The following is a 25,654-nucleotide window of genomic DNA, read 5'->3' on the forward strand; positions in this document are numbered from 1 at the left end:
ACAAAATAGAGGGCTTCGCTGGTGGTGCGGTGGTTAGAATCTGCCTGCTAATGCAGGGGACACAGGTTCGAGCCCTGGTCTGGGAGGATCCCACATGCCATGGAGCAACTAGGCCCATAAGCCACAACCAGTGAGCCCTCGCATCTGGAGCCTGTGCTCTGCAACAAGAGAGGCCGCAATAGTGAGAGGCCTGCGCACCGAGATCAAGAGTGGCCCCCCACTTGCCACAACTAGAGAAAGCCCTCACACGGAAACTCAGACCCAACACAACAAAAATAAATAAATAAATAATAAACTCCTACCCCCCCCAAAAAAAGAACAACAAAATAAAACAGAAAGTAACCTGAGTGTCCCTCAAAAAGCTAAGTCTGAAATAGTTGGTACTTCTGTTCTATGGAATGTTATGTAGCCTATAAAAAGTGTGAGAGCTAAATCTGTTTTTCTACAGTGAGAAGCATGATATTCCAGATGTATAGAACACCTGGATAAAATGAGAAATCTACACATTATGCTGGTCGTTTCAGTAAATGGGAAAGGATGGCAAGTGGTAAAATATTATCTTTTCCTTTAATTTTTTAAATTTCACTTGTTACAAAGAACTTCAATTATAATTGTACTTTAAAAAAGTAACAATGGAAATTTAAAAGAAAAAATATATATTGTGTGTTCAGTTACGTTTCATAGAATTATGAAATGCTCCACCCTCTGGCCATTACCTGAAAAAACAGCTTTAAAACCTATGCTAATTGTCACTTCATATGAACAAGTCCTGCAGGGCTGTAAAGGAAACCTGCCTTCATCATGTCTTGCGGGAGGTAAAGGCCAAAGTATTTCAAAATGTGGCACATATTTCAAGAAAACCATTTGAAGAACTAAGCTGTAATAACCGTTTGAAAAATAAAAGGACATGCCTGAAAGCTCAGTTTCAAAGGATTATGAGACACATGCAAATCCAACCACACAGAGGTATCAGCTCACACCATTCAGAATAACCATCAGGAAAGAAACTACAAACGATCAATGCTGAAGAGGTTGTGGAGAAATGCATACCCTTAATTTGAAGTGGGACGTAACCTGGTAAGAGTCACTAATGGGAACAGGGTGGAGGTGCCTTTAAAAGGTAAATATTGAGCTATTATATGATCCAGCAGGCCCACTCCTGGGCCTATAACATAAGAAGACAGAATTGGAAAGACACAGGCAGGCAAATCTGCACTGCAGCAGTATTACAATAGCCAAGACATGGAAGCAACCAAAAGTCCATCAACAGATGAGTGGACAAAGAGGAACTGTTACATGTAGAGATGGAATATTAGCTCGGGAAAAAAGTGAAACAATGCCATTTGCAGCACCATAGATGAGTCTAGAGGTAACCATGCAACTTGTAGTAAGTGAGAAAGCGAAAGACACCTAACGTATATCACTTATAGGTGTTACCTGAAAATTGATAACAATGAAGATATTTCCACAGAGAAAGGCAATCACAGATTCATTGAACAAACTTATGGTTCCCCAAATCGAAAGGTGTGAGGATTGGATACATTACGATATTGGGGTTAACATAGATATAGAAACACATGTGAAATATATAATCACCAAAGACCTACGGAATACCAAGAGAAGACTACTCAACATTGTGTCATAACCTACCTGGGAAAAGGTTCTGAAGAAGAATAGATATATGTATGTGTGTGAAAGAACCACATCTTGCACACCTAGAACAAAAAAAAAAAAACATTGTAATCAAATTTGCTGCGATAAAAAATAAAAATTAAATTAAAAATATGAACAAGAAATAATGAGACATAAACTGAAAGGAATTTTTCCTGGCACATCCCATTCTAATTTTCAACCTAGAACAGGACTTCCATTAAGGCTCTGTTGCCCTGGTAACCAGATTTGGTAAAGGAGAAATGCTGCCGCCTTGTGACTGTTTCACACAACAGCAGCTTTAAACCAAGAGGTAATGGTCACTTAATATTCAAAATATGTGCAGCACTGTAAAGGACACCGGGCCTCAAAAATGTCCTGGGGTCGTAATCGACCAGAAAATTCAAAAGACGTCAACATTTCAAGAAGACAATGTCAAGAGGCATATTTTACGCACATTTTGTCTTTTCTTTTTTTTCTCTTTAAAATAAAAGGGAATTGAAAAATGCGCAACATCAGCAATGAATAAAGCCATGCAAATCCAATTACAGAAATGTTCACCTCACAGCCGTCAGAATGTTCTTCAGCAAAAAGTCTACAAAGAATAAATGCTGAAGGGGTTTCAGAGAACTGTGTACCCTCCAGCTGCTGGGGGGGATGTAAACTGGTAACAGCCAGTAGTGAGAACATAATGGAGGTGCGTTTAAGGGTAAAAATTGAGCTACCATGTGATCTGGTAGGTCCTTTGATGTGCCTATCACCTGAGCAGAGCAGAATGGAAAAGACACAGACTGGCAATCCTGCACTGCAGGAATATTTAACATAGCCAAGACTTGGAAGAAACCAAAATGTCCATCAACAGAAAAATGCACAAAGAGGAAGTGGTCCATGTAAACAATGGAATATAAGCCATGGAAAACAATGAAACAGTGCCGTTTGCACCACCATATAAGGACCTAGAGATAATCACTCAAATTAAAGAAAGAAAGTGAAAGACAGATATCCTATGACATCACTTCTAGGTGTTACCTAAAAGTTGATACTCATGAACTTATTTCCAAGAGAAGGAAAAGCATGGATTAAGAAAAAAAAATTATGTTTAACCAATGGAAAAGTGTAAGGAATGTGTGAATTAGGATATGAGGGTTAACAGACATGTACTAATACATATGAAATATATAATCACAAAATACCTATGGAATACCAAGAGAGGTCTAGGCAACACTCTGTAATAACCTACATGGTAAAGAATGCAAAGATAAATGACAGATACATTGATATAATGAACGAGATTCTGTACACCTAGGAGAAACAAAATATTTTTATCAAGTTTGCTCTGATAATTAATAAAAATTAAATTTATAAAACAAACAAGAAGTAAGGAGATATAAGCTCTTGGGGATGTGCTCTGGCACATTCCACTCTAATTTGCAGCCTACTAACACGATTTCCAGGAAGGCTCTGCTGCCCAAAAACCCAGAGTTGGAAATGTAGAAATTCTGCTGCCTTGTGGCCATTTTCCGCAAGAGCGGCGTTAAGCCCACAGCTAATGTTCTCTTAACATTCACAAGGACTCAGGGCTGCAAAGGACACCTGCCCTAAACAACTGTGCTGAGGTAGGGAATGGACAATAAAATTCAAAACTGGCAAATTTTTCAAGACGATAGTATGAAGAGGTAAGTTTGACTCACTCTCTTGTTTAAAAAAAGGAAAATGGGTGAAAGCTCAACCTCAGGAATTATTAGACTCATGCAAATCTAATGTACAAAAAGGTTTCAACTCACACCAGTCGACTGACCATCAGCAAAAGGTCTACAAACAATAAATTCTGAAGGGGTTTTAGAGAACTGTGTACCCTCTAGCTGCTGGTGAGATGTAACGTGGTAAGAGCCAATAATGAGAACAGAAAGGAGCTACGATTAAAAGTAAAAGTTGAGGTACCATTCGATGCAGCAGTCACACCACTGGGCCTCTCACCTGAGAAGACCAGAATCGAGAAGACGCGGGCTGCAAAAGCTGCACTGCAGCCTTATTCACAATAGCCAAGACAGTGAAGCCACCAAAATGTCCATCAACAGATGTATGGATGAAGAAGAAGTGGTCCACGTTCACAATAGAATATTAGCCATGGAAAACAATGAAACACTGCTATTTGAGGTGCCATAGATGAGCTTGGAGATAATCACAGAATATGAGGTAAGTCAGAAAGCAAAAGACCTATATCCTATGATATCACTTATAGGCGTTATCTAATAACTAACACAAATGAACATATTTCCACAGAGAAAGACACTCACAGACTTAGAAATTAAGTATGCTTATCTAAAAGGAAAGGTGGGCAGAATGGATAAATTAAGATTAACGTTACCATACGTATACAAACACATATAATAAACATATATCAAAAAGACGGACCATATAGCAAGGGAGGTCTATGGAACACTGTAATATTTTACATGGGAAGAGGATCTGAACATGAATAGACATATATATTGTACAAATGAACCAGATTGTGTACATCTGGACAAACAATATCTAATCATTACCCCGATTAAATAAATTTTAAAAACCAAGATGTAATGAGACATAAACTTATGGGCGTTCCTCCTGGCACATTCCATTCTAACTTAAAACCTAGGACCACGACTTCCAGAAAGGCTCTGCTGCCCTAGTACCCAGATTTGGGAAAGGACAAATGCTGCCTCCTTGTGGCCGTTTCCCACAACAGCAGCTTTAAACCCAGTGCTAATGGTCACTAAATATTCACCAAACTTGCAGTTCTGTAATGACATCTGCCCTCCAAAAAAATCCTGGGGTCGAATATCCACCAAAAATTCAAAAGAGGGCAACCTTCCAAGAAGACAGCTTCAAGAGATAGATTGTACTCACACTTGATTTTTAACAGAAAGGAAAAAGGCGTGGAAAATGATGAATTTTAGGAATTTTTAAAGTCATGCAAACCCAAATTACAAAAACCTATCAGGTCACAACAGTCAGATTGGCCATTAGCAAAAATGCTGCAAACTATAAATGCTGAAGGGATTGTGGAGAAGTTCGTACCCTCGGCTCTAAGGGAGACATGGTAAGAGCCACTAATGAAAACACAATGGAGGTGCTTTGAAAAGGTAAACATTGAGCTACTAGTCAATCAGTCATACCCACTGCTGGGACTATCACCTGAGAAAATGAGAATCAAAAAGTCACAAGCTGGCAATCTTGCACTCCAGCAATATTTAATATAGCCAACACTTGGAAGCAACGAAAATGTCCCTCAACAGAGCAATGCACCAAGAAGTGGTCCATATACAAAATGGAATATTATTCCGATAAAAATATAAATTAAATTAAAAAAACAAACAAAAGTAAGGAGACATCAGCCTTTGGGGGTTTATCCGGGCACATTCCACTCTAATTTATAACCGAGGAAGACCACCGGCCGGAAGCTCTGTTTCCCTAGTACCAGCATGGGGAACAAAGAAAGGCTGCCGCAATCTGGCCGTTACCTGCAAAAGCAGCTTTAAAGCCTGTGCTAATGGTCACTTCATGTGAACAAGTACTGCAGGGCTGTAAATGAAACCTGCCCTCAAAATGTTTTGAGGGAGGTAATGGCCAATAAATTTCAAAATGTAACACATACTTTAGAAAACACTTTGAAGAGCTAAGCTGTAATCACAGTTTGAAAAATAAAAAGGACATGACTTAAAGCTCAATTTCAAAGGATTATGAGTCATATGCAAATTCAACCACAAAGAGGTATCAGCTCACACCAGTCAGAATATCCATCAGCAAGAAAACTACAAACAATAAATGCTGAAGCCATAAAAAGAAACGAAATTGAGCTATTTGTAATGAGGTGGATAGACCTAGAGTCTGTCATACACAGTGAAGTAAGTCAGAAAGAGAGAGACAAATACCGTATGCTAACACATATACCTGGAATTTAAGGGAAAAAAATGTCATGAAGAACCTAGGGGTAAAACAGGAATAAAGACAGAGATCTACTAGAGAATGGACTTGAGGATATGGGGAGGGGGAAGGGTAAGCTGTGACAAAGGGAGAGAGAGGCATGGACATATATACACTACCAAACGTAAGGTAGATAGCTAGTGGGAAGCAGCAGCATGGCACAGGGAGATCAGCTCGGTGCTTTGTGACCGCCTGGAGGGGAGGGAGGGTGGGAGGGAGGGAGACGCAAGAGGGAAGTGATATGGGAACATATGTATATGTATAACTGATTCATTTTGTTGTAAAGCACAAGCTAGCACACCATTGTAAAGCAATTATACTTCAATAAAGATATTAAAAATAAATAAATAAATAAATGCTGAAGGTGTTGTGGAGAAATGCATACCCTCAACTTTAAGTGGGATGTAACCTGGAAAGAGCCAATAATGAGCACAGAATCGTGGTGCATTTAAACGGTAAACCCCGAGATACCATATGATACAGGATGCCCACTCCTGGGCCTATAACATAAGAAGACAGAATTGTAAAGACACAGGCAGGCAAATGTGCAGTGCAGCAGTATTACAATAGCCAAGACATGGAGGCAACCAAAAAGTCCATCAACAGGTGAGTGGACAAAGAAGAACTGGTACATGTACAGATGGAATATTATCTAGGGAAAAAAATGAAACAATGCCATTTGCAGCACCGTAGATGATTCTAGAGGTAATCAGGCAAATTGTACTAAGTCAGACAGCAAAAGACACATATCCTATAATATCACTTATAGGTGTTAGCTAAAAATTGATACCAATGAAGATATTTCCACAGAGAAAGGCAATCACAGATTCATTAAACAAAGTTATGGTTCACCAAATGGAAAGGTGTGAGGACTGGATACATTAGGATATTGGGGTTAACATAGATATAGAAACACATGTGAAATATATAATCACCAAAGACCTATGGAATACCAAGAGAAGACTACTCAACATTGTGTCACAAGCTACATGAGAAAACGATCTGAAGAAGTATAGATACATGTATATGTGTAAAAGAACAACATCTTACACACCTAGAACAAACAAAACATTTTAATCAAATTTGCTCTGATAAAAAATAAACATTAAAAAAAGAACAAGAAAAAAAAGAGAGAAAAAAAGGGGAAAAAAAGAACGAGAAGTAATGAGACATACACTTAAGGGGCTTTTTGCTGGCACATTGCATTCTAATTTACAACCAGAACACGACTTCCATTAAAGCTCTGTCATCACTAATAAAGCAGCTTTATAAGCAATGTTGAAGGTAGCTTAAAAGAATTCTCACTAATTATTGACAGTAACAAGAAAACAAACAAAAGTAAAAATCTCACGGCAAAAAGTATACATAGAGTAAGGGTAGTAGATCAAACACTTATTAAACTTCTGTAAAGAATAAAAGACAACAGTAGTATTTTTTTTAAAGAGAGGGGCCAAATAAATCAGAACTGAAAGAGATGATGTTACAAGAGCCACCACAGAAATACAAAGTATCCTAAGATACACACAGGGTAACTCAGGGCTCAGACTGGACAGAGCCCACTCTCCATTCCCCTGTACATGACTTACAGGAGCCTCAGGAACTGAGGAGGGGGTCCTTGAGGAGAGGCACAAGATAGAAGATGTTAGGCATTAACATGACTGCATTCATTTTAAACGTGCCTGAACTACATTCACATGAGATGATTTTGTCCTGTTTGTACATCAGCACCTCTAGTCGGAACTGCAGATCTTTGGTTTCACCACCTCTATGACAGCATTAGCTTCACCTGCTGTGGACTGTCTCCTATAGGATTTCTAGAACCACAAAACATCGAAGCTTCACAGGACCCAGAGTCTGTGCGACTCCACTCAGAGTCTCAACTGCATTCAGAGACTCAGAGTCTCAACAGAGACTCCACTCTTGGAGGACACACACAAAGTAGTGTGCACATCAGGACCCAAGGGAAGGAGCAGTCACCCCGTAGGTGAATGATCATACCTAGCTGCTAGTTTTAGAGGGTCTCCTGCAGAGGTGGGGTGTGGCTGCAGCTCACCATGGGGACAACGACACTGACAGCAGAAGTTCTGGGAAATACTCCTTGGCGTGAACTCTCCCAGAGTCCACCATTAGCCCCACCAAGAGCAAGGTAGGCTCCAGTGCTGGGTCACCTCAGTCCAAACAACCAACAGGGAGGGAACCCAGCCCCATGCATTAGCAGACAAGTGGATTAAACTTTTTATTAAACTTTTATTTAATCCACAGACAAGCAGATTAAAGCTCTGCCCACCAGAACAACACCCAGCTCTACCCACCACCAGTCCCTCGCATAAGAAAGCTTGCACAAGCCTCTCAGATAGACTCAATCACTGGAGAGCAGACAGCAGAAGCAAGAAGAACTACAATTCTGCAGCCTGTGGAAGGAAAACCACATTCACAGAAAGATAGAGAAAATGAAAAGGCAGAGGACTTTATACCAGATCAAGGAACAAGATAAATCCTCAGAAAAACAACGAAATGAAATGGGGATAGGTAACCTTCCAGTAAAAGAATTCAGAATAATGATAGTGAAGATGATCCAAAACCTTAGAAAAATAATGGAGGCAAAGATCAAGAAGATGCAAGAAATGCTTAACAAAGACCTAGAAGAATTAAGGAACAAACACCTAGAAGAATTAAAGAACAAACAAACAGAGATGAACAATACAATAACTGAAATGAAAAATACACTAGAAGGAATCAGTAGCAGAATAACTGTGACAGAAGAACGGATAAGTGACCTGGAAGACAGAAAGGTGGAAATCACTGCCATGGAACAAAATAAAGAAAAAGAATGAAAATAAATGAAGACAACCTAAGAGACTTCTGGGACAACATTAAATGCAACAACATTCGCATTATAGGGGTCCCAGATGGAGAACAGAGAGAGAAAGGACTCGAGAAAATATCTGAAGAGATTATAGTTGAAAACTTCCCTAGCATGGGAAAAGAAATAGCCACCGAAGTCCACGAAGCGCAGAGAGTCCCAGGCAGGATAAACCAAAGGAGAAAAATGCCGAGACACACAGTAATCAAATTGAAAAAATTAAAGACAAAGAAAAATTATTGAAAGCAACAAGGGAAAAATGACAACATACAACGGAATTCCCATAAGGTTAACAGCTGATTTCTCAGCAGAAAATCTACAAGCCAGAAGGGAGTGGCATGATAAATTTAACGTGATGAAAGGGAAGAACCTACCACCAAGAGTACTCCACCCAGCAAGTATCTCATTCAGATTTGATGGAGAAATCAAAAGCTTTACAGACAAGCAAAAGCTAAGAGAATTCAGCACCACGAAACCAGCTCTACAACAAATGCTAAAGGAACTTCTCTAAGTGGGAAACACAAGAGAAGAAAAGGACCCACTAAGACAAACCCATAACAATTAAGAAAATAATAATAGGAACATACATATTGATAATTACCTTAAACGTGAATGGATTAAATGCTCCAACCAAATGACACAGGCTCACTGAATGGATACAAAAACAAGATCCATATATATGCTGTCTACTAGAGACCCATTTCAGACCTAGGGACACATACAGACTGAAAGTGAGAGGATGGAAAAATATATTCCATGCAAATGAAAATCAAAAGAAAGCTGGAGTAGCAATACTCATATCAGATAAAATAGATTTTAAAATAAAGAATGTTACAAGAGACAAGGAAGGACACTACATAATGATCAAGGGATCAATCCAAGATATAACAATTATAAATATATATGTACCCAACACAGGAACACCTCAATACATAAGGCAACTGCTAACAGCTATAAAAGAGGAAATCAACAGTAACACAATAATAGCAAGGGACTTTAACACCTCACTTACACCAATGGAGATCATCCAGACAGAAAATTAATAAGGAAACACAAGCTTTAAATGACACAATAGACCAGATAGATTTAATGGATATTTATAGGACATTCCATCCAAAAACAGCAGACTACAAGTTCTTCTCAATGGCACACGGAACATTCTCCGGGATAGATCACATCTTGGGTCACAAATAAAGCCTCAGTAAATTTAAGAAAACTGAAATCATATCAAGCAGCTGTTCCGACCACAATGCTATGAGATTAGAAATCAATTACAGGGAAAGTAACGTAAAAAACAAACACATGGAGGCTAAACAATACATTTCTAAATAACCAAGAGATCACTGAGGAAATCAAAGAGGAAATCAAAAAATACCTAGAGACAAATGACAACAAAAACACGATGATCCAAAACCTATGGGATGCAGCAAAAACAGTTCTAAGAGGGAAGTTTATAGCAATAAAAGCCTACCTCAAGAAACCAGAAAAATCTCAAATAAACAATCTAACCCTACACCTAAAGGAACTAGAGAATGAAGAACAAAACCCAAAGTTAATAGAAGGAAAGAAATCATAAAGATCAGAGCAGAAATAAATGAAATAAAAACAATAGCAAAGATCAATAAAACTAAAAGCTGGTTCTTTGAGAAGATAAACAAAAATGATAAACCTTTAGCCAGACTCAAGTAAAAGAGGGAGAGGACTCAAATCAATAAAATTAGAAATGAAACAGGAGAAGTTGTAACAGACACCACAGAAATACAAAGCATCCTAAGAGACCTCTACAAGCAACTCTATGCCAATAAAATGGACAACCTGGAAGAAATGGACAAATTCTTAGAAAGGTATAACCTTCCAAGACTGAACCGGGAAGAAATAGAAAATATGAACAGACCAATCACAAGTAATGAAATTGAAAGTGTGATTAAAAATCTTCCAACAAACAAAAGTCCAGAACGAGATGGCATCAGAAGTGAATTCTATCAAACATTTAGACAAGAGCTAACACCCAATCTTCTCAAACTCTTCAGAACTTTTCAGGGGAAGGAACACTCCCAAACTCATTATATGAGGCCACAATCACCCTGATACCAAAACCAGACAAAGATACTACAGAAAAAGAAAATTAAAGACCAATATCACTGATTAATATAGATGTAAAAATCCTCAACAAAATACTAGGAAACAGAATTAAACAACACATTAAAAGGATCATGCACCATGATCAGGTGGGGTTTATCCCAGGGATGCAAGAATTCTTCAATATACACAAATCAATCAATGTGATACACCATATTAACAAATTGTAGAATAAAAATATGATCATCCCAATAGATGCAGGAAAAGCTTTTGACAAAATTCAACACCAATTTATGATTAAAAGTCTCCAAAAAGTGGGCATAGAGGGAATCTACCTCAACATAATAAAGGCAGTATATGACAAACCCACAGCAAACATCATTCTCAATAGTGAAAAACTAAAAGCATTTCCTCTAAGATCAGGAACAAGACAAGGATGTCCACTCTCACCACTATTACTCAACATAGTTTTTGGAAGTCCTAGACACAGTAATCAGAGAAGAAAAAGAAATAAAAGGAATACAAATTGGAAAAGAAGAAGTAAAATTGTCACTGTTTGCAAATGACACGATACTACACATAGTGAATCCTAAAGATGCCACCAGAAAACTACCAGAGCTAATCAATGAATTTGGTAAAGTTGCAGGATACAAAATTAATGCACAGAAATCTCTTGCATTCCTATACACTAACAATGAAAGATCAGAAAGAGAAATTAAGGAAACAATCTCATTCACCATTGCAACAAAAAGAATAAAATACGGAGGAATGACCCTACATAAGGAGGTAAAAGACCTGTACTCAGAAAACTATAAGACACTGCTGAAAGAAATCAAAGATGATATAAACATATGGAGGTATAAACCATGTTCTTGGATTAGAAGAATCAATATTGTGAAAATGACTATAGTACCCAAAGCAAGCTACAGATTCAATGCAATCCCTATCAAATACCACTGGCATTTTCTACAGAACTAGAACAAAAAAATCTTAAAATTTGTATGGAGACACAAAAGACCCCGAATAGCCAAAGCAGTCTTGAGGGAAATTAAAAGAGCTGGAGGAATCAGACTTCCTAACTTCAGACTATACTACAAAGCTACATTAATCAAGACTATATGGTACTGGCACAAAAACAGAAATATAGATCAATTGAACAAGATAGAAAGCCCAGAGATAAACCTACGTACCTATGGCTAACTCATCTATGACAAAGGAGGCAAAGATATACAATGAAGAAAAGACAGTCTCTTCAGTAAGTGGTGCTGGGAAAACTGGACAACTACACGTGAAAGAATGAAATTAGAACACTCCATAACACCATACACAAAAATAAACTCAAAATGAATTAGAGATCTAAATGTTAGACCAGACACTATAAAATTATTAGAGGAAAACATAGGCAGAACACTCTATGACATAAATCACAGCAAGATCCTTTTTGACCCACCTCCTAGAGAAGTGGAAATAAAAACAAAAATAAACAAATGGGACCTAATGAAACTTCAAAGCTTTTGCACAGCAAAGGAAAACATAAACAAGACGAAAATACAACCCTCAGAATGGGAGAAAATGTTTTCAAATGAAGCAAATGACAAAAGATTAATCTCCAAAATTTACAAGCAGCTCGTGTAGCTCAATATCACAAAAACAAACAACACAATCCAAAAATGGGCAGAAGACCTAAATAGACATTTCTCCAAAGGAGATATACAGATTGCCAATAAACACGTGAAAGGATGCTGAACATCACTAATCATTAGAGAAATGCAAATCAAAACTACAGTGAGGTATCAACTCCCAGCAGTCAGAATGGCAATCATCAAAAAATCTACAAACAATAAATGCTGGAGAGGCATTTACTGGAGAAAAGGGAACGTTCTTGCACTGTTGCTGGGAATGTAAATTGCTATACCCACTAGGGATAACAGTATAGAGGTTCCTGAAAAAACTAAAAATAGAAGTACCATACGACCCAGCAATCCAACTACTGGGCATTTGCCCTGAGAAAACCATAATTCAAAAAGAGTTATATACAACAATGTTCATTGCAGTTCTACTTACAATAGCCAGGACATGGAAGCAACCTAAGTGTCCATCGACAGAAAATGGATAAAGAATATCTGGCACATATATAAATGGAATATTACTCAGCCATAAAAAGAAACAAAACTGAGTTATTTGTAGTGAGGGGGATGGACTTAGAGTCTGTCCTACACAGTGAAGTAAGTCAGAAAGAGAAAAATAAATACCGTGTACTAACAGAGATATATGGAATCTAAAGAAAAAAGTTTATGAAGAACCTAGGGGCAGGACAGGATTAAGGACACAGACATAGAGAAAGGACTTGAGGACACGGGGAGGGGGAAGGGTAAGCTGGGACGAAGTGAGAGAGTGCCATGGACATATATACATTACCAAATGTAACATCGATAGCTACTGGGAAGCAGCCACATAGCACAGGGAGATCAGCTCGGTGCTTTGCGACCACCTAAAGGGGTGGGATGTGGAGGGTGGGAGGGAGATGTAAGAGGGAGGGGATATGGTGATATATGTATATGTATAATTGACTCACTTTGTTATACAGCAGAAACTAACACTCCATTGTAAAGCAATTATACTCCAATAAAGGTGTAAAAGGAAAATAAAAAAGAAAGAAGCCCAGAGATAAACCTACACACCTATGGTCAACTAATCTATGACAAAGTAGGCAAGACTATACAATGGAGAAAAGACAGTGTCTTCAATCAGTGGTGCTGGGAAAAATGGACAGCTACATGTAAAAGAATGAAATTAGAACACCCCCTAACACCATACACAAAAATAAATTCAAAATGGATTAGAGACCTTAATGTAAGACCGGACAGTATAAAACTCTTAGAGGAAAACATAGGAAGAATACTCTAACATAAATCACAGCAAGATCTTTTTTGATCCACCTCCTAGAGTAATGACATAAAAAAGAAAACTAAACAAATGGGACCTAATGAAACGTAAAAGCTTTTGCAAAGCAATGGAAACTACAAACACAAAAAGACAACCCTCAGAATGGGAGAATATATTTGCAACTGAATCAATGGACAAAGGATTAATCTCCAATATATATAAACAGCTGATGCAGCTCAATATTAAAAAAACAAACAACCCAATACAAAAATGGGCAGAAGATCTAAATAGACATTTCTTCCAAAAAGATGTAGAGATGGCCAAGGAGCACATGAAAAGCTGCTCTACATCACTAATTATTAGAGAAATGCAAATCAAAACTACAATGAGGTATCACCTCACACCTGTTAGAATGGGCATCATCAGAAAATCTACAAACAACAAATGCTGGAGAGGGTGTGGAGAAAAGGAACCCTCTTCCACGATTGGTGGGAATGTAAATTGATAGTCACTATGGAGAACAGTATGGAGGTTCCTTAAAAAACTAAAAATAGAATTACCATATGATCCAGCAACCCACTACTGGGCATATACCCAGAGAAAACCATAAATCAAAAAGACACATTCACCACAATGTTCATTGCAGCACTATTTACAATAGCCAGGTAATGGAAGCAACCTAAATGCCCACAGACAGACGAATGGATAAAGATGTGGTACATATATAAAATGGACTATTAGCCATAAAAAGGAATGAAATTGTGTCATTTGTAGAGACGTCGATGGATCTAGAGACTGTCATACAGAGTGGAGTAAGTCAGAGAGAGAAAAACAAATATTGTATATTAACGCATATATGTGGAACCTAGAAAAATGGTACAGATGAACCAGTTTGAAGGGCAGAAATAGAGACACAGATGTAGAGAACAAATGTATGGACACAAAGAGGGGAAAACCATGGGGGGGGGTGGCGGTGGGAGGAGTTGGGAGATTGGGATTGACATGTATACATTTATATGTATAAAATAGATAACCAATAACAACCTGCTGTATAAAAATAAATAAAATAAAATGAAAAATAAAATTTTTTAAAAAACGGAAAAAAGTTATTCCCTTCACATACATGTATTTATATGAATGAATTATTTCCATGCTTACATCCATAAGTACAAAAAAGAGGAATAAAACCTACCTTGAAACAAAAAAGAAAAAACAAAACAGAACCCACCAGTTATACAGATGAAAACCCTATCAGGGCACTTGCTTCAGTGGTAGACAATTCTGAAGTTGGTCAGAGGTGGGGAATCATCTCGCATGCAGCCAGCAGCCCCCCCGCAAGGAGTGTCCTCATTACAAGCCTGGGGGACTGTGCCGAGGCATCTGTGAGTAAACGTGAGATGAGCCCCAGGCCAGCTGCTGCTGAACTGTTCCCAACCTTCCCAGGTAAAACACCTGAATATGTACAAGGACTTGAAAGCCTAGAGGAAGGGCCATGGAGCCACACGAGTGACAGCATGCCAGCCGACTTGGTGCCTGCAGGCCAGCCAGGATGGTACTGGCCCTGGGTGCTCTTCTGGAAGATTTCCATTTCCCTGCCTGAGATACCCGTCCTGTCCCTGCCCCCACTGCTTTTTTCCTTCCTCACCTCTGCCCAGGGAGAAATTCCAGCAGCAGGTATGGGTGACACATCCTCTTCCTTAGCAGGTGGCAGCCTGGCAACTGCTGCAGAAAGTCCAACAGAGCCCCACTCACACTGGGCCACCCACAAAGCTGTGGCCTCTCACTCCCTCCCACCAGCCCAGCCCCGAGACTGCTGACAGGGCAGAGAAAATGGCGTCAGGCACGGCTGCAGGGGCTCTTGCTGCCTGGAGTGGTATTTATATTGATCTCAACCCAGGCACACCTGGGGAGGGCTGGCCGGCACGGTAAGGCTGCCCAGCTCAGCCAATCATCACCCCTCAGGGGCTCACAGTTGCAGAAAATGGAACTTGCTGAACCGGCCAGGTCCAAGGAACAGGTGTGGGCTCCTGAGAGTCAAGATAGACAAGGGGCTGCAGCTTTGGCTTGTTTTCTAATCATTTTATCTGGCCCATGAGTGGGAGACAACTTCAAGAAAACCCTCTCCTAATGAGAGGAACCCAGGAGTCAGGGAGAGGAGGGGTGGGTGGTGGTTGGAGACAGAGGCCTGGTGCCCCGGGTGCAGTGGAAGTCTCTGGAAGACCAGGTGGAGGGAGGCCGTACAGAGTGATGACCAGGGTCACAGACCTGTCGCAGCTGCTGTTTGTTAGTTCAAGTCCTGCTCTGAGGTGCTCTGTGTCAGCTCTGAGTGACAGGTGAGCTGGGGGTGCTCTGCAATGAGGGCTATGTGCATGGTTCCTGTGTGCCCAGCCCTGCCACGGTACCTGCAAGGGTAGCTCTGTATCCGGGGATTGGTCTGACCACGAGAGCCCCATGGGCTGCTGGGGACCTGGTAAAGAATGTCAGGACAGTCAGTGAAGCCACCGAGGATATACCTCCAGCTGCTCCTAATTCCTACACCCTGCTGGTCATTCTACCAACCACCAGGACATGGTATTCTGTATTAGTCTTCAATGATGCCTTCTTTTGTATTCCATTAGTCCCAGAGTCACAAGAAATTTTGGCTTGTGAGTGGCAGGACTCAACATACAACTAAAACAATACTTCCGGGCCGTCTTGCCCCAAGGGTGCAAAAATTCCCACACCGTCTTTGGGGAAAGCTTAGGTAAAGACCTAAAAGTTCTACCTCTGGAAAAGGAAACCCTCCTTCAATACGCAGATGACATTCTGATCGCCAGCCCTACTAAGGAGGCCTCTGAACTACCAAGCCAATAAAGGATAGAAGTCGTCCAAAAAGAAGCTCAAATATCACAGACTGCGGTGACCTGCCTGGGCTTCATTCTCACAGAAGGTCAGAGAAGCCCATCCCAGGAAAGGGAAGAAACCATTTTCAGCCTTACCCCTTTCTAAAACTAGAAGACAGCTTAGGGGTTCCTGGGGAGGCCAGGGTTTGCTGCTTCTGGATCCCTAACTACAGTCTACTAGCTGGGCCTCTATATGAAACACTGAAAGGAAAAGATGATGATCCTTTTGAATAGAATCCAGAAGTGGCCTTTCAAGAATGGAAAGAGCAGTCAATTCAGACCCTTGCCCTGGAACTCCCTAATTTAGCTAAACCCTTTGACCTTTACATTCCCGGTGAAAGGTGAATCGCCATTGGAGAATTAGTGCAAAAACTGGGACCACTTGAAATGGAACAATGCAAGAATGCCATCCAGGTAGGATAAACTATGGTCACCAAGGGGCTTGACCCACTGCCACATCTGGCCAAGATACTGGCGGTATCTAAAAACCTGGAAATCAGCAGCCCAAAAGGCCACCTCCCTCCTAAGGGAAAAGGACCCCACGTGGTGATCCTAACCACCAACCATGCCCTGAAGTTGCAGGGTTCGTTCCATTGGCACACCGACCTCGAGTGAGGAGGCCTTCCAACTCCAACATCCAGAGAGATAACCGGGGGCAACAGGGCACCATGACGACTCGTGTGAACATCACTTGACCTGGAGTTTTTCTCATAAAACAACAAGAGTGTGTCCCAAAACAGTAGACTACTGCTTGCAGGACTTACTGCACCCAGAGGGGAGCTAATAATCTTGGCGGGGGAACCGTATATCACACTGTCACTATAGAAAAGCCTACAGACACCGTGATGATGGTGGCCAATAAGACCGGCTGGACTCCTGTTTACTTCAAAAGGCTGTTGACTCAGTAGCCATCATGGTCCTTGATCACCACTGACCCTGGACTGTCTGGGAGTTGAGTGGGCAGGGCTCTGACACCTGGTGCTGTTTGTACGTTAATTCAGGGGCCTAATTGAAGAAAGCACAGACTACTGGTCAGAGCATCTAGGCTGGCAGAAACGGTCAGCCTAAGGTGGCCGAACAAATGTGGGGCGGGGTGAAACCGGCCCCCACAACGTCTCTGCACATCTCTTTCCTGGACCCTTAAAGGTCATTAGAATCTATAACACTTCCAATGCTGGTGTTCAGGTGGACGAGCAAGGAGGCAGGGGGCCTGGGGAAAATCAACGTCACCTGGAGGCTGCTGGGGAGAAGTTCTGACCCTCGCCCCTGGGTATGAGGGCTCCCAACTCAGCACTCAGCAGTTACAGAAGAAGGGTCTGCACCCTCAGAACTCCAAGAATGAGCAACGGGACAAAAGGCAGAGGAGGGGTTTGTCCCCAGCAAAGCCCATTAAAAATCCCTGGGAGATAAAAATAGAATCTGTGCAATAAAGTCAAGTCTAACTTTTTTATCCTTTGTGCTTTGTCTAATTTCACGTACTCCTAGGGTCTCGCATGCAGAGGCTCCACACCCGCCACTTCAGACCAGATTTCCTAGTGCAGAATGGCTGGGTCGACACCTCAGCTCCTGGGGCCCAGTGCAGACTCCACGATATAGAGCCTGAGCTGCAGCCAACCCAGCCCTTGAAAGCTCTGTCCCCTCCCTCCCAATGACTCTGACAGGATCTCTACACAGCAGCCCAGCCCACAGCCCACGGGGTAGTGCATGCTCTCACCTCTCCATTCTCTGATCAAAATATAAAGTTTCCTTTGCTTGTGAACCAAACTCAGTCTCGATCTGTTGGCCCCAATGACACTGGGCAGGGGAACACTTGTTGGGGTCCACTCTGGAGGATCAGTAACAGAAATTGAGACTATTGTAACCTCAATGAACAGATGTGTGAGCCAAACTGTAGTTAACATAGAACAGTGTATAAGGCTCGGGTAAAATAAGATGTTTCTAACACTTCCATTTGATATTTCCATCACTTTATTATAAGCAAGTTCAGTGAAAGGGTTTGTCTTATTTGTCAGGTCAATATTAGAGAAACGAAGTGATTTCTTTCCAAGGATGTACATCTAATAATCTTGGTTAAACCTTCAATCTTGTTTTAAATGCTTTTCCATTGAAAATGATACCTCTCTTTCAGCTCCCCCATTTCTGAGAAGTATAAAATCTTATAATTTATTATTACCAAAGGGGAAAGGTGGGAGGAGGGATAAATTAACAGTTTGGGATTAACACATACACACTGCTATGTATAAAATAGATCATCAACAAGGAACTACTGTATAGCACAGGGAACTACACTCAACATTTTGCAATAACCTATAAGGGGAAATAATCTGAAAAAGAATAGATATTTTTATTGACATCATCTATCAATGACAGTTAAAGTGTAGCCTAAGGGAAGCTGGTGGTGAGTGCTTCTGACCCTGAAGACTTCAATCATCTAAAGTTTGGACTCTGCCTACTTCCCAAGGCCCTTAATGAACATATGTGTAGCCGTAGCTTAAAAAATTCCCCAGTTTGGGTTTCGGGGAGACACTGATTTTGAAAAAGCCCTGGTGTTCTCCTTACATGAATGGGACTCTTCCTACTGCTAAAACATGTCTGTCACACCCAGAGGATAGTATACCGTCTGATCGGGAAGAGTTTGGAAAAGGCATCTCATCTCCTCATCTCCTGGTGCTCGGGTTCACCCCTCCAGCGTCTTTACTAACAGTCTCCCCACTTGGAGATGTCAGCACTGTCAACATCCTGTTGCGTACAGTTTGGAATTTGTCCAGAGGATGAAGCGGAAGGATGAGGAACAATGAGAGACAAGTCCTAGGTGTTCAGACAGGCACATGTCACTCTAATTTCCAATCAGGAAGACGAATTGACCAAAGGCTAGGGTTGCCCATGGAAACAGTATAGGGCTTGAGGAAATCCTGCTGCTTTGTGGCCAGTTCCCATAAACACAAGTTGAACAATGGAACTCAGGGGCAGTAAAATTCACGAAACTGCAGAGTTGAAAATATCCATCACTGAAAAATGTCTTGAGGAAAGTCAGAGAAAAGGACTTGTAAGCAAGGGAGAATGGCAGGAAAGGGATTTGAGGAGGTAGAAAGGACTCGCCATTAAGCACAAGAAAAGGAGCTGAACATTGCCAACATTGCAGTTGGCCAAAAAGGGTGTATGCGTTTTTTTCTGTATATATTCAAGAAAAGGGCATACACTTTTTTAGCCAACCAAACAGGTGGGCACTGGAAATCAATACTACAAAAGATATCACTTCGCATCAGTCACAAGAGCCATCCTCATAAAGCGTAAACAACAGAAATGCAGGACAGGGCAATGAGAAGAGGGAGCCCTGTGAGACTTATAGTGGAAATGTATATTGCCAACGGCCATTCTGGAGAAGTATATTGTGTTTACTAAAGCATCTAAAAAATGAGCTACAGAGCATAGGGCACTTGCACTCATGGGCGTATATCTTGGGAAAAACAAAAATCGAGAGGACACAGGCACCCCAATGTTTACCCCCTCTCTGTTTAAAAGATCCTCGACTAGGATATAACTTAAATGTCTCTGGAGGGAAAAAATGGATAGAGATGAGGTACTTATGTAGAGTGGAATATTACTCAGCCTGGAAATCAATGAAATATGGCCAGTTGTAACAACTCTGGAGGAGTTACGTATGATCATTCTAAGTGACAGAATTCAAAAAGAAAAAGACACATATCATAAGATATCACTTAAAGGTGGAATCCAAAATAGCTACACATGAAATAAATTACAAAACAAAAACATAGTCAAATATGTAGAAAACACGCATAAGGCTGCTAAACGGGAAAGGTGGGGAGGGGTGAGGCATCATCCAGGAGGTTGAAATTAGCAAAGATACCATTCCAAATACCAAACTGATAATCAACAAGGCCTACACGGTAGCTAAAAGAACTACACTCAGCACACTCAAGTCACCGGAAAAGAATATATACGACTGGTAAGAATCTGAAAAAGAATTTACTGATGTCTCTCTGTACGTGAATCAAGTGGATGTACAGCAGCAAGAAACAGAGCTTTGAAAATCAGCTGTAACCAATATAGTAATAAATTGAAAAAAATAAACGACAGAGAGACAGAGAAAACCTCTTACAACTTTTCCTCAGGGACGGTGATGCAACATGGATTGAACACGTCTAGACCCACAGCAGGATGAGACATAAGGCTGGAAACTGTTTGCGCTAAGAGAAATGTGAGGTTGGGTGAGGAAATGCACACCCTTTAAAGTAATACTACCTGGTGCCCATTCAATGGGTCCCAAATCTGCAGGTTCAAGGGATCTTCCTACAGCTAAAACATGCATGGAAAACCCAGAGGACTGTACACCATGTGATCGGGAGATGTGTCTAAAATGCAGCTCATTTATCCTCTCCTGGTGCTCCTGTTCACCATTCCAGCCACGTTACTTAGAATCTCCCCACTTGGAGAATCAGCACATTTCAACTTCTGTTTCACACATTTTGCAAATTGTGAGGAGGATGAACGGGAAGAGGGGGAACCAATGAGAGAATAGTTGTAGGGGTTTGGACGGGCACATATCACTCTAATTTCCCATTAAGAATAAGAATTAAAAAAAGGCTCAGCCCACCTCGCTGGAGCCAAAATAGGGCCTGAAGCAATCCTGCGGGTTTGAGGCCAGCTCACAAAAGAGCAACTTAAAAAATGGAGCTCAGGGTCACTGCAATTCACAAACCTGCAGAGTTATAAATGAAAACTAACGTCCAAAATTATGTTGAGGTAAGGCAAAGAAGAGGATCTGAATGCAAGACAGAATTGCAAGAAACAGATTTCAAGAGATAGATTGGACTCGTCTTTAAAGCACATGAAAAGCGGCAGAATTTCGACAATGATGCAGTTGGCCCAAAAGGGCGTATGCGTTTTTTCCTGATTATATCCAGGAAAAAACGCATATGCACCTTATGGGCAAGGAACCAAGCAAGCAATGCAAATGTGCACAACAAAGAAGTCTCACTTCCCATCGGTCAAAAGGGCCATCCTAAAAAATTGTAGAAACCAGAAATGCAGGACAGGCCATGGAGAACAGGGAGCCTTTATACGCTGATGGGCAGTGTGTGAACTGCCGAGAGCCACTCTGGAGGAGTGTATGGTGGTTCCTAAATCATCTAAAAAACAGAGCTACAGAGCATAGGACACTTCCAATCATGGGAGTATATCTAGGGAAGTCTAAAAATCAACAAGACACAAGCACACCACAGTTTAGGGCTACTCTGTTTACAAGAACCTCAACTTCAGTACACCTTAAATATCCCAGGAAAGAGAACAATGGATAAAGAAGATGTGGTACTTATGTACAATGGAATATCTCTTCACCATGAAATCAATGTAATAAGGCTAGTAGAAGGATAAAGAGTGGATTTAGGTCCGATAATACTACTTGAAATAAGTCAAACAGAAAAAGAAACATATCATAAGATATCACTTATAGAGGGAGGGTAAATATGGCTGCACAAGAAATGAATTACAGAACAGAACAGTGTCTCACATTTAGAAAACACACTTATGTCAGCTTAAGGGGAAAGGAGAGGTGGGGTGATGCATAAAACCAGAGTTTGAAATTAGCACAGATACCGTTCAATAAACCAAATAGGTATTAGACAAGATCTACACCTTGCTCAATGAACTGGCCTCAACACACCCTATACACCGCAGAGAAATATATCTGAGTAATAAGAATCTTAAAACCCATGTATTGATATATCTCCATAAGGGAATCAAGTGTGTGCAGAGCGGCACAAACACAGCAGTGAAGATGAGCTAAACCCCATTATAGAAATAAATTTTAAAAACAAAACGCAGAAACAATGAAAGAGAGAAAAATTCTTACAAAATTCGCTCAGGGGCTGTGATGCAACCTGGATTGACCACATATAAACCCACAGCTGGATAAGACATAAGGCTGGACACTTGGGGCTGAGAGGATTGGTGAGCTTTGGTGAGCAACTGCCAAAAGTTTAATGCAATACTTCATGCTACTCATTCCAAGGGTCCCAACACTCCAGGTTGAAGGGAATCTTCCTACAGCTAAACCATGCTTGGGAAACCCAGCGACTGGTATACCATATGATCAGGAAAGGTTTCTAAAACACACCTCATTGTTCCTCTCCTGGGGCTCCGGATCGACATTCCAACCGCTTTACTAACAACAACCTCACATGGAGAGTCAATGCCTTTAAGTCCCAGTATCGCACAGTCTGCAGATAGTGCGGAGGATGAATGGGTTAGGGGGAACCAGTGAGAAACTAATGTAGTGGTTTCAATGGGCACATGTCACTCTAATTTCACATCAGTAAGAAGAATTAACCAAAGGCACAGCAAGGTGTCCCACAAGAACAATAGGGCCTGAAGGAATCCTGCGGTTATGAGGCAAGATCACAAAAATAAGAGCTGAAAAATGGAGCTCAGGGCCACTGCAATTCAAAAACGTGCAGAGTTATAAAGGCCAACAATTTTCAAAAAGGATATTGAGGAAAGGCTATGAAGAGGCATTGAAAGAAAGGCAGAATTGCAGGAAACCGATTTCAGGAGGTAGACTGAAATTGCATTTAAAGCATAGGAAATGAGGCAGAACGTCGACAATGATGCACTTGGCCAAAAAGGGCGTATGTGTTTTTTCCTGAATATATTCAGGAAAAAACGCATATGCACTTTTTGTACAACCAAGCAAGCTTGCAAAGGAAATCTGCACTACAATGAAGTCTCACTTCCCACTGGTTAAAAGGGCCATCTGAGAAAAGTGTAAAATCCAGAAAGGCAGGACAGGCCATGGAGAACTGGGAGCCTTGTTATGCTGATGGGCGGGATGTAAATTGCCAACAGCCACTCGGGGAGAACTGTATGGTGTTTCCTGAAACATCTAAAAAACAAAGCAACAGAGCCTAGGGCACTTCCACTTATGGTCCTATAGCTTAGGGAAATTAAAATCAAAAAGACACAGCCACCCCAAAGTTTGGGACAGCTCTGTTTACAAGAACCTCATTTACGGTAAAAGTTCAATATCGCAGAAAGTGAAAAATGGATAAAGAAGTTGTGGTACTTACGTAGAATGCAATATCACTCAACAATGAAATCTATGTCATCAGGCCCGTAGCAGCATAATGAGTGGATTCAGGTATGATAATTCTAACTGAAATAAGTCACACAGAAAAAGAAACATCATAAGATATCACTAATACACGGAATGGAAACTTGGCTACACAGGAACTGGATTGCAAAACAGAACAGGGTCTCAAATTTAGAAAACCAACTTATGCTTGCTTAAGAGGAAAGGTGAGTTGGGGTGCTGCATAAAACCAGGGATTGAAATGAGCACAGATAAATTTCCTTAAGCCAAATATGGAATGGACAAGAGCTACTCCTTGCTCAACGAAATAGACTCAACACCCCATATTAAACGCCTAAGAATGTACCTGACTAGTAAGTATCTGAAAACCTATGGATTGCTATGTCTCCGAAAGAGAATCAAGCGTGTGTACAGGGGCATAAACGCAGCAGTGATAGGATTGGAGAGGTTCGGTGAGCAAATGAAGACCCTTTGAAGTCATATTGCATGGTACCCATTCCACGGGTCTCAACTCTCCAGGTTTAAGGGATTCTTCCTTCAGCAAAAACATGCATGTGGAACCCAGAGTATCATCAACCGTGTGATCGGGAGACGTGTTCAAATATGTCTCAGTTTTCGTACCCTGGTACTCGGGTGCAACATTCCAGACGCTTTACTAACACTCTCCCATCTTGGAGAGTCAGTGCCTTTAACCTCCTGTTTGGCCCAGTTTGCAATTTCTGCGGAAGGTGAACAGGAATAGGGAGACCCAATGAGAGACTAGCTGGAGGTGTCTGGACGGGCAAATTTAACTCTCATTTCCCACCAGGAAGAGGAAATAAACAAAGGCTCAGTGTGCCGTGCCGGAACCAGATTAGGGCCTGAAGCCATCCTGCAGTGTTGCGGCCAGCTCAAAAGAAAGCGAGTTGAAGAAAGGAGCTCAGGGGCACTGTAATTCACAAACCTTCAGAGTTATAAATGACAGCTATCGTCCAAAAATAGACTGAAGTAAGGCTGCCAAGAGGACTTGAAAGCGGGGCAGAATTGCAGGAAACCGATTTCAGGAGGTAGACTGGAATTGCATTGAAAGCATAGGAAAAGAGGCAGAACGTCCACAATGATGCACTTGGCCAAAAAGGGCGTATGCGTTTTTTCCTGAATATATTCAGGAAAAAACGCATACGCCCTTTTTGGCCAACCAAGCAAGCTTGCAAAGGAAATCTGCACTACAATGAAGTCTCACTTCGCCCCAGTCAAAAGGGCCATCTGAAAAAAGTGTAAAATCCAGAAAGGCAGGACAGGCCATGGAGAACTGGGAGCCTTGTTGTGCTGATGGGCGGGATGTAAATTGCCAACAGACACTCGGGAGAAGTGTATGGTGTTTCCTGAAACATCTAAAAAACAAAGCAACAGACCCTAGAGCACTTCCACTTATGGTCCTATAGCTTAGGGAAATTAAAATCAAAAAGACACAGCCACCCCAAAGTTTAGGACGCCTATGTTTACAAGAACCTCATTTACAGTACAAGTTCAACATCGCAGAAAGTGAAAAATGGATAAAGAAGTTGTGGTATTTACTTACGAAGCAATATCACTCAGCAATGAAGTCTATGTCATCAGGCCCTTAGCAGCACAATGAGTGGATTCAGGTATGATGATTCTAACTGAAATAAGTCACACAGAAAAAGAAACATCATAAGATATCAGTAATACATGGAATGTAAACTTGGCTACACAGGAACTGAATTACAGAACAGAACAGGGTCTCAAATTTAGAAAACCAACTTATGCTTGCTTAAGGGTAAAGGTGAGTTGGGGTGCTGCATAAAACCAGAGATTGAAATGAGCACAGATAAAGTTCCTTAAGCCAAATATGGAATAGACAAGAGCTACTCCTTGCTCAACGAAATGGACTCAACACCGCATATTAAACGCCTATGAATGTACCTGACTAGTGAGTATCTTAAAACCTATGGATTGCTATGTCTCTGAAAGAGAATCAAGCATGTGTACAGGGGCATAAACGCAGCAGTGATAGGATTGGAGAGGTTCAGTGAGCAAATGAAGACCCTTTGAAGTCATATTGCATGGTACCCATTCCACGGGTTTCAACTACCCAGGTTTAAGGTATTCTTCCTTCAGCTAAAACATGCATGTGGAACCTAGAGTATGATCAACCATGTGATCGGGAGACGTGTTCAAATATGTCTCAGTTTTCGTACCCTGGTACTCGGGTGCAAC

The 25,654-nt window shown here is 41.0% G+C and overlaps 1 long non-coding RNA gene across 1 annotated transcript; it reads right to left on the minus strand.

Moving 5' to 3' along the window:
- Positions 1 to 1,183: 1,183 nt before the first annotated feature.
- Positions 1,184 to 25,067, minus strand: LOC307181457. Its single transcript, XR_013826805.1, has 3 exons — positions 24,996 to 25,067; positions 23,412 to 23,497; positions 1,184 to 1,715 (listed from the first exon to the last, which is right to left on the minus strand). It is a non-coding gene; the product is annotated as an uncharacterized lncRNA (long non-coding RNA).
- Between the last annotated feature and the right edge of the window lie 587 nt (positions 25,068 to 25,654).

Source organism: Stenella coeruleoalba (genome assembly GCF_951394435.1).
Source record: "Stenella coeruleoalba genome assembly, contig: scaffold_224, whole genome shotgun sequence".
NCBI lineage: Eukaryota > Metazoa > Chordata > Mammalia > Artiodactyla > Delphinidae > Stenella > Stenella coeruleoalba.